Source organism: Cryptotermes secundus, unplaced genomic scaffold (assembly GCF_002891405.2).
Source record: "Cryptotermes secundus unplaced genomic scaffold, Csec_1.0 scaffold56, whole genome shotgun sequence".
NCBI lineage: Eukaryota > Metazoa > Arthropoda > Insecta > Blattodea > Kalotermitidae > Cryptotermes > Cryptotermes secundus.
In genome coordinates, this window is record NW_019744407.1 from 638,745 (window position 1) to 653,238 (window position 14,494).

General features: G+C 42.9%; 1 protein-coding gene across 1 annotated transcript in view; it reads right to left on the reverse strand.

Annotated features, from left to right (window-relative positions):
• Positions 1–14,263, reverse strand: part of LOC111874680 — a 536,164-nt gene extending 521,901 nt beyond the window's left edge. The window contains exons 1-2 of the mRNA XM_033755542.1: positions 14,032–14,263; positions 13,156–13,494 (exon numbers count right to left, since the gene is read on the reverse strand). The gene's annotated coding sequence lies outside the window, so the exon portion shown is untranslated. The remainder of the gene's footprint in view (positions 1–13,155; positions 13,495–14,031) is intronic.
• Positions 14,264–14,494: the final 231 nt, after the last annotated feature.

Sequence of the window (14,494 nt, forward strand, 5' to 3'; positions counted from 1 at the left end):
ACTAAGCACTTCTCTTTCAACAACAAAACACAGATCTACTGTGTGCCCGCGCGTTCATTACATGTGTGTAAAGATCAAATTCCATATATCGATAACTCTCCACGGCAGCGAGGCATGCGGTACCGTAGTCGGTTGAGACACTACAAGCCGGAAGGTCGCGGGTTCGATTCCCGATAAGGTCACTATTTTCCAACTGACCTACTTCCTCAAGAAGCACTATGGCACCGGGATTGGCTCAGCCTCTTAACACAAATGAGTACCAGGGATCTTCCTGGGGGTAAACGACGGCCGGCGCGTAAGGCTGACATCACCGCTATCTGTGAGCCGATTGTCTAGAGAAAATGTGAGAGCCTCGACGTCTCACAACCCTATAGGCCTCCAAGGCCTGTTACAGGGATAGCTTAATTACAATTTAAATCTTAGCCAGAGTTGACGTTGATTAAACGCTGTAATATCAGAGATTTTAAAGTACGCTGCTTCCTGACATGCTGAATTTCTCTGGAGAGTGCTTTTACTGTTGCTTCACATTTCTATCTGGATCATATTATTATTATTGCGTTAATTATCAGTCCTTTGAAACACATGTGACTATATATGAAGAATGTCTAAATACACTGCTTACTTTCCGGATCTGTCTGTATGCAGTGTGGATGCGAACCATGAAACAACTATCTAAGACCCACCTCAATATTAGCCTAGGTCTCTAGGTCGTCTCTTTCTTCTCCTTCAATATTCGAACCATAATTTTTGTGTTTTCCTCCAATTATGCCGCACGATCCATCCCTCTCCTCTTCATTGCCCAAAAATACTAGATTAATAGAAGAAATTATTAAATACATCGTTATGTGTAAATTGGGACACTAATCACAGGCACCTAGTCAGGGTATTAGCCCTCAGGTGGGAGTGAAGAGTTGTTTTCATGTAAAAATCAACTGAGTTATACGATCATGTTGGATATTATATTGAAATAGACTTCGTACTACAACACACACACACGACTCAAGTGGCCTGTTTCCTTCACATCACTGACTCGTTTCTGCGTGTTATCCGGGTGATAATGTGTACACACACAACGATGGGTTCAACACGTCATAAATATGGAAGGTCATGATATAAACAGCGTTTGCGAGAGACGCCCGTCCAATATACACGTATGAAGAGAATGCAGAAGAAGCAGGCATCATATAATATTCCGCGAATTTAGTGGCACAAACTCTGCATGTATGATCGAATGGCATAATATCCTGCAATATGACAACGTTCAAACCCGGAAACTTTAGAATCTTGGAATCACAGAAATATCACAATAGGAACACTGGTGAGCCGGGATACCTTAATCGGTATGGCGAGTGGCTACGGGATGGACGACAGAGGGGTCGGAGTTCGAGTCCCGGTAGGGTCTACAATTTTATCTTCTTTGCATCGTCCAGACCGGCTCTGGGATCCACCCTGCCTCCTATCCAATGGGTACCAGGAGGCTCTTTCCCGGGGGTAAAGCGACCGGGCGTGAAGCTGACCACTCACCTCCTGCCAGTGCCAAGGTCAAGAAAATGTGGATCTATACATCCATTCTCCATACGCTTTCATGGCGTAGTGCTTAATTAGTTAAGCAATGGAACATCTTTACCTTACCACACCATTCATGTTACAAGTTACTTTAATGCTATTTTTTAACATTTTAATAAAATCTGAACAGTAATTTGAACCCAGCTAAACAGGATGTCGAACAACAAACCAGCAAGATAACACTCCGGGCCGTGCCACAGCTCAAGCGGTTAGTCGCTGGTTTCCCACCGCAGCGGCCCGGGTTCTATCCCGGGTCTGTTAAGTGGGATTTGTGGTGGACAAAGTGGCTCTGGAGCGGGTTTTCTCCGAGTACTTCGGTTTTCCCTGCCAATCTTCATTCCACCAAATTCTCCATCATCATAATCACCCGGGCCAGGCTACAATAGGCCAATCGGTGGCCGCTGTGCCGAGTGGACCCAATTGGACTCCACCCCCAACTAAGCGAATTAAAAAAGAAAAGATACATACTACGAATACGCACCGCATGTACACTTACAAGCATTAACCGCTTGAACTTTGTAGTAGGGATGTAATGGGTTTCCTGCGGGGTAAAAACGCAATGTTTATACACTTTGGAACTCCGAGCCCCGTCCTCTCGTCTGAGAGGGCGCCCCACATGAACACACCCGCAACTATCTTGGGCTCCAGATGCAGGCTGACACCGAGACAAACTGGCCAAGTGACCGTCGGTAGTCACGTGACTCTGACTATACACTTATAACTGATATATCCTATACTTCTGGATTTATAAATGACTCTTTCATGCGAGCATGAATATTAAATAATGATTCTCCATGCAGCATGTTAAAACAGCGCCTATCTGTATTTATTTAGTTCAGTTCCTGTATAGGGAATAAGAAGAATGGTTAAAACTGGTCGCGGAGTTCAAAGGCATACTCATTATTCCGATCTCTTCAAATCACAACTATTTAATTTCTTAATTCTCAAAGCAAAGTTTGCAAATTCATTAAAATTCTCTTAACTACGACCTTTTCCTTACAATTTACTTTTAATTAAATCAAAATCAAAATGGCCATTCATACCTATACACTCTGAACACACGTCCGTATGATGAAAATACTGGCAAGTAATTACACAGACACAACTGTAATACTGTCATGATCATTGTGCCTCACTGAAAAGTGACCTGATTTCTACGCCGTTTTTTGCTGGGGTGGCGACGGGATGTTAGCCAGCAGAATATGCATGGCAAGCATCTGGGACCCAGCAACTGGTTGCGACAGCCTGGTATGTGAGCCGTGAAGCAGCAGTAAACGCTTCTTCTCGAGTATTATTCCCTATTTACGTAATACATTTCAACTCAAGATCCTGTATTTCTCTGTTCGTTATATTACAAATGCTTGTCTACGGTTGCCAAAGTTTAACTTTCTGATTATTACATGTCTACTCGACCCAAATTCACTCGAGTTACGCTGATATATATATATATAGCGGCCTGCGTAGTCTAGGGGTAACGTTCCCACTTCATGGTTCAAGGTACGCGGGTTCAAACAAGGCGGAGGTCGTGGAATTTTTAAGGGCGGAAAAATTCAGGGAACAAGTCCTCCGGGAGGGACTTTAAGCCGTGGGTCCCGTGTCGTAGATTTATGGCACGTAAAAGAACCTCATGTCTCTAGGAGACTTCTGAGCTAAATTTGGAAAAAAATTTTCCCGCCCAAAGTAGTTTCCAATGCCTCCGGTAGATGGGGAAGTATTAGATACCACTGCCAGAGGAGGGGCGACCTCTCTGACAGAAAGGGACTAACTATTAGATACCACTGCCAGTAGAGGATCGGAACCTTCCTGGCAGAAAGGGACTGATAGCGAGCACCAGTACCGGTAGGGTATGGAGACAGTAGAAATTAAAGGGGGACGCACAATGGACCAATAACTGGTCTAACCCACCCCCTCAATACTGAATACGCTGATATATGGAGAATTAGACGTGAAGCCACGAGTACCGATACGAACATATTTTTTATTACTTCCATAAAATAAAGACGTTAACAGGTCACAACTATTTCCTTTGTTATGTGCACTTAAACCAATGATTCGGTTATGTCAGTTTGTATATTTCATTCTTTTCAAAAAGCTGATTACTTGTACCAATGAGAATGAAAATAAAAATCAGGTACAACGTTTATTCTTTGGGAACCCTAAATGTATCATGCCAATGATAGCGGGTTTTTTTCCTTGGTACTACAGCCCCAGTGGGTCTAGGCCTGCCTCCATGAACTTCTCCGTTCACTTCGGTTTTTCTCGATCTTACACATTCGGTAGGACTCCTTGGGCGGGTGATCAGCTCGTCGCAAGACCTCTACCTGTACACAAACATAGAAAAACGCACACACACAAACTAAACATCCATGCCTCGAGTGGGATTCGAACGCACGACCCTAGTGTTCGAGTAGGCGAAGACTGTTCATGCCTTAGACCGCGCGCCCACTGTGACCGGCGCTATAGCACTATGCGTAACAAAAACCCGGCAACACCGTTGAATGTTGAGGAGAAAATATGAATTCATACAAGCAGCATTCACTAATACCACAACAACATTAAGAAAAATGAACACCATTATTATCAGCTCCGCCATTTGATAGGGTACTGAGCCAGCTGAACTCAGTTCACATGATAGCCCAAAAAATTTCCCCATAAACATCAGCCCTATAACCTATCATCACAGCAACAGTGCTATCATTGTTTACTTAAATGTGCAAAACAATTCAAAATATCGTAGGACTTGAGGTTCTCACAGCGCTGGTTATGAACAGCCCTGTCTTCTGGGATACAACGTCGTGTTGTGTGCTGAAAGTCAACCGACGTTTTGAAGGAACATGTCGCACCCATCTTCCCTGCACGAAGCTGGTAGCATTGCGACACGCTTCACGATGGTTTACTGTTTGACTTATTCTCTGACCCTGAAGATGGAGGTTAAAAGAAAATACGCCGCGTTATATCCTAAAATCACCCTCTATCTGTTAAAGTTGGCACTAACTTCGCCGACAAGCGGCGGTCGCTCGGTCGGTATAGTTCGCGTGCGGGCTACAAGCCACGGAGATTTCTTTTGTATGTCCTAAAATATTGGCCTCTTCAATTCAAAACAATGTTCTCCCCTTACAGCACCAAATGTGAAAAAAGGACTCCATGCTGGATGAGCTCCGCTGAGGAAGTCTGTATAGCAAGTGCGGCCAAACTTACAGAATGTCGTAACTGCATGTAATTGTCAGCAGTTCGGGAACCACAATCAAACATGGATTGGATGGCATCGGTGTTTGGGTATATGCCTTCCGCGCAACACAACTTTCATATTTAATGCATACGTAAGTAAAAGTAAGTAAAGCTATTCCTGTAACAGGCCGTGGAGGCCCATAGGGTTGTGAGACGTTGACGGTACCACATTATCTAGACAATCGGCTAAAAGACGGTGGTAATGTTGTCAGCCTTATGCGCCGGCCGCGCTTTACTCCCCACGAAAATTATTTAATTAATTCCTGGTACTCATTTCTATTAAAGGCTGAGTCGACCCCAGGGCCATAGTGCGGCCGAAAGGTTTAGGTCAATTGAAAAAAATCAAATGACCTCATCGGGACTTGAACCCGCGACCTTCCGGCTTGTAGCATAGTGTCTCAACCAACTACGCTACCGCGTGCCCCTCCATACGTAAGAAAGGGACTAATACTTTCTTCTGCGTGCCGCACCAACTGTTCAAAAGAGCCGCAAACGACTTGCGAGCCACAGCTTGTCGAGATCGGTCCTATCGTGATGGTACCGAGGTTACCAGAAACAACCACAGACCCAAGCACAGAAGCAGTGTCTTTGTAAGCAGAATATAATCAGAATACTGGGCAAACACAGTTATGGCGGCTTACCGGCAACATCCTATTCGTGGCAAAGTTCCCACTACGCCACTGGCACACTGAAAAGGTCATTATCAAGGAACGAACACGTGATGAGATTTGTCAACCTGAACATACCACAGAATCATACCCAGCTGCCTCTCCTGGGTTAAGCCTACACAACAAACTACGTCTTTGTCATGGAAATATGAATTGACGATTCACTGAAAATAATAACCAGGAATTTGTAAATACGGGATTCTTACGTGATCAACATTTAATTTATATGGTAATAACATCAAAACTACTTTTTGAATGTACAACCCTGGGCGACTACCTTCTACCAGAAAACCCTGTTTCTATTTTGAACCTTCCGTCCTATTAATCGCCTAGCTTTTACAAAATGCCACATTTCTTCTGACAACGCTGTTGCCACTTGCTAGTTCTAACGGTCAGCTGACGCCCTTACCCAGCTACCTCTGCGGCGTGGCTATACAACGAAACATGTCTTTATCGTGGAAATACGAAATGACGATTCACTGAAAATAATAATCTGGAATCTGTAAATATGGGATTCTTACGTGATAGCATTAAATCTATATGATAATAACTTTAAAACTATTTTTTGAACGTACAACCCTGCGCGACTACCTTCTACCAGAGAACACTGTTTCTATTTTGAACCTTCCGTCCTATTAATCGACTAGGTTTTACAAAAGGCCGCAATTCTTCTGGCAACGCTGTTGCCACACGCTAGTTCTAGTCCTCAGCTGACGCGCATCGAGCGCCGTACAACACAGCACAGCACACAATGAAGTACGCGGTCAAAGCTGCAAGTGACTTGAATGATTATGCAAACTGCTAATGGTGAGGAAGGGGTTACTGGTATCACAAGACATTAAAATACAAGGTTCATATTAACAACATAGCCTATGATCCTTGGCTTCTCTCCTTTGCCCTAGACATATGTGACAAGAATTACAGACCGTGGAATGGGGCTGGAAAACAGTTTTTCTACAAATTTCGCTTTCGTTGCCGTATGATGAACGAGGGAACGATTTAAGATTTGAGGTTTTCATCGCGGTGACTCTGTCTTCTGGGATGTGGCGCCGTGTAGATATTGTGTTAATAGAAGTTTCGGAGGAACGTATTGCCTCTATTTTCATGGTAGAAGAAAAAAAAGAAATCCGCGAGCGAACCGCCGTGAGCAGGTGCTAACAGACTGCACCTGCTCACGCTGGTTCGCTCGCGGATTTTTTTCTTCTACCTGAAGATGGAGGCGATACGTTCCTCCGAAACTTCTATTAACATAATATCTACACGGCGCCACATCCTAGAAGACTGCTTTCTTCGAGGGAGCGATTATTTACGGCGCAGTGGGAAACACTCCAAAGGAAGTGGCCGCTGTAACANAAGCTATAAAATGTTCTGCACAGTCACGACAAAAATGCGAAATATTTCGTCAGGCCGGGGGTAAAGCGGCCGGGGAGTGAAGTTGGTCACTGACCTCCATCTAGTGCCAGGCCAAGAATGGAGCAGCTATACCTCCACTCTTCCATATGTCCTAAAGGCATCGTGCTTAATTAATTAAACATAAAGACAAATTTAACTTTTACCTGTATTAGATCCGACTTAATGAACTGACAAAACTGTGCGTGGAGAGAACTACCGATACATTTAAAACAGATGTTGAGAACCCGATGACCCCCTTAAGAAACCATTGTTTGAGAGAATCTGCTCCATACGAACATCTTTAAAAAAGTACTCCAATCTGCCTAGATATTGTCAATGAAACAAACTGACAATCTGTCGCGGTTTTTTCTCTCGCTCCCACTTTGGAGCACAGGGCTTATTTCTCAGTTTCATTGATCATTTTCACAGACGGTAGGACTCCATGGACGGGTGATCAGCTCGTCGCAAGGCTTCTACCTGTACAGAGAACAACACAAATAGAGAACGCATTCACACACTAAACATCCATGCCTTGTGTGCGATTCGATACCGCGATCCCGGCTTCCGAGCGAGCGAAGACAATACATGCTTTAGACAACTCAGCTACCGTGACCGGCCTGTCTCGGTTTACCAGTAGAATTGTAAATTCAAATTTACCTTCTTATATAATAAACTGTCTAACAAACGCAGTTTTTTTCTTGTGATGTACGTCCCGCTTGCGAAGTGTCAACATAAATTTTATGTATTACACAAGTTCAAAAACTGCATTACGCAAACTTCGGTTACATTCAACATAAACTTTCTTTGGCTCCGCCGATTCCAAGAAACCAAACACTTGCCACGCAGTCTCACCTCTATGTAGATCAATATTTGTAAATCTACGAGACGCGCAGTACAGCCGCAACATCAGCCAATGTATCAAGTGGTTTATTGTCATCCGGTTTGCACCAATACTGTTTACATAAATTTGGTGACGACTAAATCCCTTGTACTGGGGCCACTTCTGACCTATTGTACCAGCCCCAGATGATAGGTGAGGGTGATTGTGGAGCAATTGGTGGAATGAAGATTGGCAGGGGAAACCGAAGTACTCGGAGAAAACCCGCCCCAGCGCCACTTTGTCCACCACAAATTGCACTTGACCAGACCCGGGCTCGAACCCATGCCGCCGCGGTGGGAAGCCAGCGACTAACCGCTTGAGCTATGGCGCGGATCTGTTTACACTGTTAGCACAATACGATTCTGCCATACTCTGCCATTATCATGCCGTTTCTTGACAAGTTTGAATACTGCATTATCTTGTACAATTAAACATTAATTAAAGTTGATATTAGGGCCATGCCATAGCTCAGGCGCTTAGTGGCTGGCTTCCCTCCGCGGCGGCACGACTTCGAGCCCTGGTCAGGTCATGTGAGATTTGTGGTGGACAAAGTGACACTGGGGCAGGTTTTCTCCAAGTACTTCGGTTTCCCCTGCCAATTCGCATTCCACCGATTGCTCCACAATCATCATCATCTGGGGCTGGTACAACAGGCCAGAAGTGGCCGCAGTGCCAAGTGCGCTCAAGTCTCACCCATGAGAATAAAAAAAAACTGATATTAAAAGTAATAACTAGAAGTTAATTATGATCAAGTCAAGGAAGGTGAGATGGGCAGGGCATGTAGCACGAATGGGGAAGAAGAGGAATTCATACAGAATATTGATGGGAAAGCCAGAAGGAAAGAGACCACTAGGAAGGCCAAGAAGTATATGGGTGGACTATTAAAATGGATCTTAGAGAGAAAGGATGGGCTGGAATGGATTGATCTGGCTCAGGACTGGGACCAGGGCTCTTGTGAACACGGTAATAAACCTTTGGGTTTCATAAAATGCTGGAAAGTTCTTGAGTGGCTGCACAATTGGCGGCTTCTCAAGAAGGGCTCAGCTACGTGAATGAGTGAACCAAAAGTTAATTAAGAATTGAAGGTGAATGTTAAAATTCATGTTCATATCACACGCAAGTGGTCCACTTCATCGTCGTATGCAGGTTTCAGGTGCATCTGTATTAGATTATTCTCTTGTGTTTACCGGGTAAGTGCAGGAGCTGGTGTGAAGGCTTTCCGTGTTCATCCACCAGCTACAGATAATATGAAGACTTGTTGTATTCTTCCAATCTTGCGATGGAAAGCGCGTACAACTTTTTACTCCCTCATATGTTTCACGATCTAGTTCAAACAGAACGCTACTACACTGCCACCTCAAAAACATATATGCCTATTCGGCATCAACCTCCTATTTAAATTTGATAATCCTAGACATTTTAATTCACCAACATATATAAAACAAGGAATTACTTACTGAAACAATACACAGAATAACTTTGCAGTACAAATTTTCTATTACAGCATGTAGATTTTATACTTAATGGTTTGATCGAAACTTAGTCAAAACAACAATTTTATTGTAAGTTGCTCTCAAAAGTCTTCATTATTCCATCGCACCTCAGAGAATGCCTACCTGGACCACACAACGACGTATCTAGCACAGATAGGCCTGATAACTTTATGGCGAATGAAAAGTCTTGTGAACTTAGAGATTACTATCAGAAATACATTTCTTGCCCTCTTGCTGCCATTCGGATAGCCAAGCCAGTATAGCGACGGGCGATGGGCTGGAAGGCCGGAGTTTGATTTCCGGCAGGGACAACAGATACTTGTTTCTATTCCACAGCGTCCAGACCGCCCCTGGCACCAACTCAGCCTTCTATCCAAACAGTGCTGGAGGGTACAGCGGCCGAAGCGTGAAGCTGACAACTCACCACCATCCCGTGACTGGGTCAAGAATGGTGGAGCTATACCTCCATCTTCATGGCGATGTGCTTAACTAATTACGCACATGGCCACCTTTACCTTGCTGTGGACATTGCAGGCCTACCAACTTCTCTCTTCGTTGGTCGTAGAACGGGTGTACACACGGGCAACTCAGCAAGTGCAAGGTACTACTAACAAGGACACGGACGCCATGTTGTTTCATCCAACCAGTTTATTCACTTGGTTTCATGTTCCACTTAACTAGGCCTATCTCTACTTCCATCTCCGCTTATGGAGTCTACACGCCCAGTGGATAGAAGCAGGAGAACACGAAAAATATACAGAAAACGATGTTCCATTAAGGACCTAGAATTCACGGTACTAGGCAAGCCAGAACTGAAGTGGATCCGTATCATTTTGTTACACTGGGAAGTATATGGCCAGGCCTAATTCATGGCGACGCTACGACTGACTGTGTAAATGGTGATGCTATTTCAGACTCATCTAAAGTTTGTAAAACGTCTAGGTTTGCGTACCTAGGATTTCATATCTGGAGTTGATGTGAAACTACATTTCCTTATGCCAATAAAATAGGCTACGCTGGTGGTATGAAATTTGCCATGAAGAAAAAATACTTGTTCAATGCCGTCTAAGATTGGTTCTGGCATTCGATAATATAACAATATTGGTGTTTTATACAGAGATGTCATTATTATTTAAGTAGCTGAAGGATTTGTGGTGTTAACGCTCGAAACACAGACCTATATTCCCACGAGCACAATTTCGATGCAGGGTTTGGTGAACAGAGTCTCACAGGATAGAGATCTCCTTACAACTGGCAGAACACAAACCGCGTCCCAATACTTACGCTGCCTGCAGTAACGAATTCTGTTTACTTTATGTTATCTCGGTATAAGAAAATACGTAACATACACGGAAGGGATATGGAACCTAGGGCAAATTCGACTGTGGTCCAACGGGTCAAAACTTAAATTAATAAAGGGTATACGTTCTTTCATAAAGAAAAAAAAAAGACTTCAACTATAGCTATTTCTACCAACATCATTGTTTTTCCGAGTCTGATGGGTACAAACTATAACCGAGACAGGCCGTGGACACCCATACGGTTCTGAGACGTCGTGGCTCCCACATTTTCTAGACAATCGGCTCACAGATGGCGGTGAAGCTGTCAGCCTTACGCACCGGCTGTCCTTTGCCCCCAGGAAGATTCCTAGTACTCATTTCTGTTAGAGGCTGAGCCGACCCCAGGGCTATGTTGCGGCTGGAAGGATCAGGTCAACTGAAAAATCCAATGAGCTCTTCCAGACTCGAACCCGCGACCTTTCGGCTCGTACCATAGTGCCTCAACCAAATACGCTACCGCGTCCTCCCGAGTTTGATACGACAATTACTAAGCCAGTTGTATAAACAGCAACGCAAAATACGCATATTAATTTTGAATTAAAAGAAAAGATTTACCTGTTTCCTTAAATGCTTCAACGTGCATAAGGAACTGTTAAAATCTACACGCACGCAACCCAATACGTTATATATTTTCAACACCAGCCTCTGAACTTTTACTACCAACAGACGGCTTCAGGCAACAGAAAAGTGATTCATGTATGTCTTCAGCAACAGTCATGTTTTTAACATATTAAAACATAATACTTAGCAGCTGCTATGGCGTCCTCGATTTCCTGCCCGTTTGGAACACACAGACCTACCGACTAATTTGTGTTCCAATTCATGGAGAATACGTTCACCTACGAGCCGCCACTGTTATACTGTTATGTATAACGACATTCAGTATATTTTAGGCTTATGTAAGCCTATACCGGGCCTAATTGTTCTCGATGAACATAAATCTGCCAGGTCTGGATTTTTTTTGTACAAATTACTCAAAATCAAAAGCTTCTCTTCCGAGGTTTGTGTAACGAGATTTTGTAATTTTACTCAAACTACTGCAAAAAAAAAAATGCGGCGGACATTATCCTTTTTTTTTCACTCTCTCGTGATATTCTCAAACTCTGCATATGCATACCCACATAAATGGTTCATAATATCATTAAATGACAAAGATAAATAATTAGGACTGAAAAGTGTAAAATTAATTGGTCACGGGGGCACACATGGACTTAAAGACTGGCCTATCATTATTTTGGTAATAGAGGGATCTTACCATTAACAAACTCCAGTACAAATTATTAAATTTGAATAATTCACTATGAGAGTGATGACTTTAAACAACCAAGGCTCCACTTAAAACCATTTTAGGTTTATCAATAAGTCTGCGTCACTGCTGTTTACAAAGCAATTAATTCATAAAAAATATAAGGCGCAACATTAGCCTACATAATCTAATGTCATCCTCTCAAGACGTTAATGAACTCAAGTTCGTTACTGCACGTAACCCGTCGGCCTACCCAAACTCGTGGAAAAAACTTCGCATCGCTATGCACAACAGGTGCAGCACGGGAACGCTGATTTCACGAGACCAGAGAAGGCAAAAACGGAACAGTAAACGCCAGTGCTAAATGATTAAGCCACTTCGTTTCGTGTTTCTACGCGACACACAATGTTTTGAATTTATTTATTAATGTGTATAATATTCGTGTCGTAGGACTTCTATTCTCACAGCATTGGTCATAAAGAGTTCTACGAGTATCTCCAGGGATAAAACGCCGTGTATTGTCCGAAACGCGAGATAAATTCCAGGGGACTACACAGCGTTATATTGCCCTGAAGACAAAACTTCATGCAGTAATTCACCATTTTTGTGTACCCCACTGTAGCATAAAACACATTTTGTGTGCTTGTGTGTTCACCTATTACAGCTACTACATGGGTAATCTAATGGCTTAAAATGTAGCAGTGTTCAGTCCGAATTTCTATACGAGTCGATATTAAGGAGAATACTGATTACAGCAGCTGCGTTATCTTACTACGTAGCAATATGAACGATAGCCCTGGTGTGCACCCCGAACAACAAAATACCCCAGCGCAATAACAACCAGAATTTAAAACATTATGTACACTTTTAAAATGCTATTTTGATATTAGCAATTCCAGTCATACTCAACATTTCAATGCCAGAAAACAAAACCAAATTGCCGCACGTTTCTATGACAATAAAAAGCACGAAACCAAACAGAACTCAGACAGCATCTTTCTCAAGAAATTAACCAAACTCAAGCACAATTCACGGTACGAAATACGAAGAAATGTAAATAGGGAATGGTAACTACAACTTTTGTTCTGGTAGCAGCATTTTTACGACAGCAGTAAATTCACATTCGTGTTCCGGTCGGAAATAAGTACCGTACATGTATAATACAGTAATGTGGAGCTAAAATATTTCTCATTCGGCAACAAATACACAACCGTATAAAGTAATTTTTGGTAGCTCGCAATCTCGTTTATACACCTTCCACAATATACAAATACTTTAAACTTTGTTTTTAATTAATAACGTGTTTTAAATCAACATTTAATGAATGATATTTTACACTCACCTGTTACTGCGAAAGTGTTATCCCGTCATGCCGCCGAAATTATGCAGAATACTGTAACAATGAAATCCTCAGCAGCGTCTATATGTTAACAAGATATAATGGCGTACACTATAAAACACATTCACAGAGTTAACCCACACAACACTTCTCACTCGTTTTCTATGCAAAGCATTGTTGACATGGCATCTCAAAATGGCTCCACAAACTGATGTGTAACGCACACAAGACTATGTAAAGCACAAAGTACTGCACAGTTTCAACGCTGGATGAAACTTACTGGGACGAAATGGTTAACTTCAATATAGAACTAAGCATACGTGGCAGGTTCTTCGAAACGACCTATCAACAAGAAACGAAACAAACATTTAAGCATTACGATAGTAAAGTGCAACACGAAAGCTAAACACACGAAGCTCTGCAATTCTGGAAGTCACAAATGAAACTATGTATCTAACTAGGGTTCACAATTATTTCATGTCACAAGCACACATCATTTTTTGAACCTCTCGAATGCAAACAGAACCTGTAAATTGGAGTTTAATTTTTTTACGTTCAGAGGACCTGAATCAGTCAATGGACTACTTCAACAGTAATATTTTCGAGTTTTACATTCCATTACGTCGTTGTGGGAAACGAAGATTCACGATACACCGTAAATAAATTCATACCAGCTGGCTTTCTCGCACGAGTCCGCTCTCTCTCGTAATAACACCAACACAAAACTTTCAAGGTTATAAAGCAGACACACGGCCCGTTTAGAACAGATTTGTCACACTACGAGGCACCGATTACTGTTCACTAAATCCAAATTGAACAATACACGCAGGCGCCATTAGCGGAAGAAACATACACGAAAGCAGCTTTCAGCGCAGATACCTTCCTTCCCTACCCTCGATGGCCGGGGCACACAGAAGTCCAGTCTGTCCGAAGAATGGATGCTTTGCAGTTATCCTGTTCGGAAGACAGATGTAAACAACACAATATCACTTTCCGCAAATGATAAAGTAATTAGAAAATCTCAGCTGAAGACATCCGCAGCTGCATTAAATAATACGATGCAGCAGGTCCGCGATATACAGACGAAATCACCGACACCACTAACACGTACGTCTCGCTCTCTCGGAATGGCAGGACCAGGCAGGAGAAACGCGCTATGACAAAGGCGCAGCGCAGGGGGAGAAGTGAAATCAACTCTGAGCTGCTTCACGTGATACAAAATTGCGTGGATGGTGGGAACGGACAGACAGGTCTGATAGCTATAGTCACGTGCTGTGTTTGATGCGATTTCCTTTCCAATGCTAATTTGTTCTTTAGTCGCTGGTAATACTGAAAATTCATT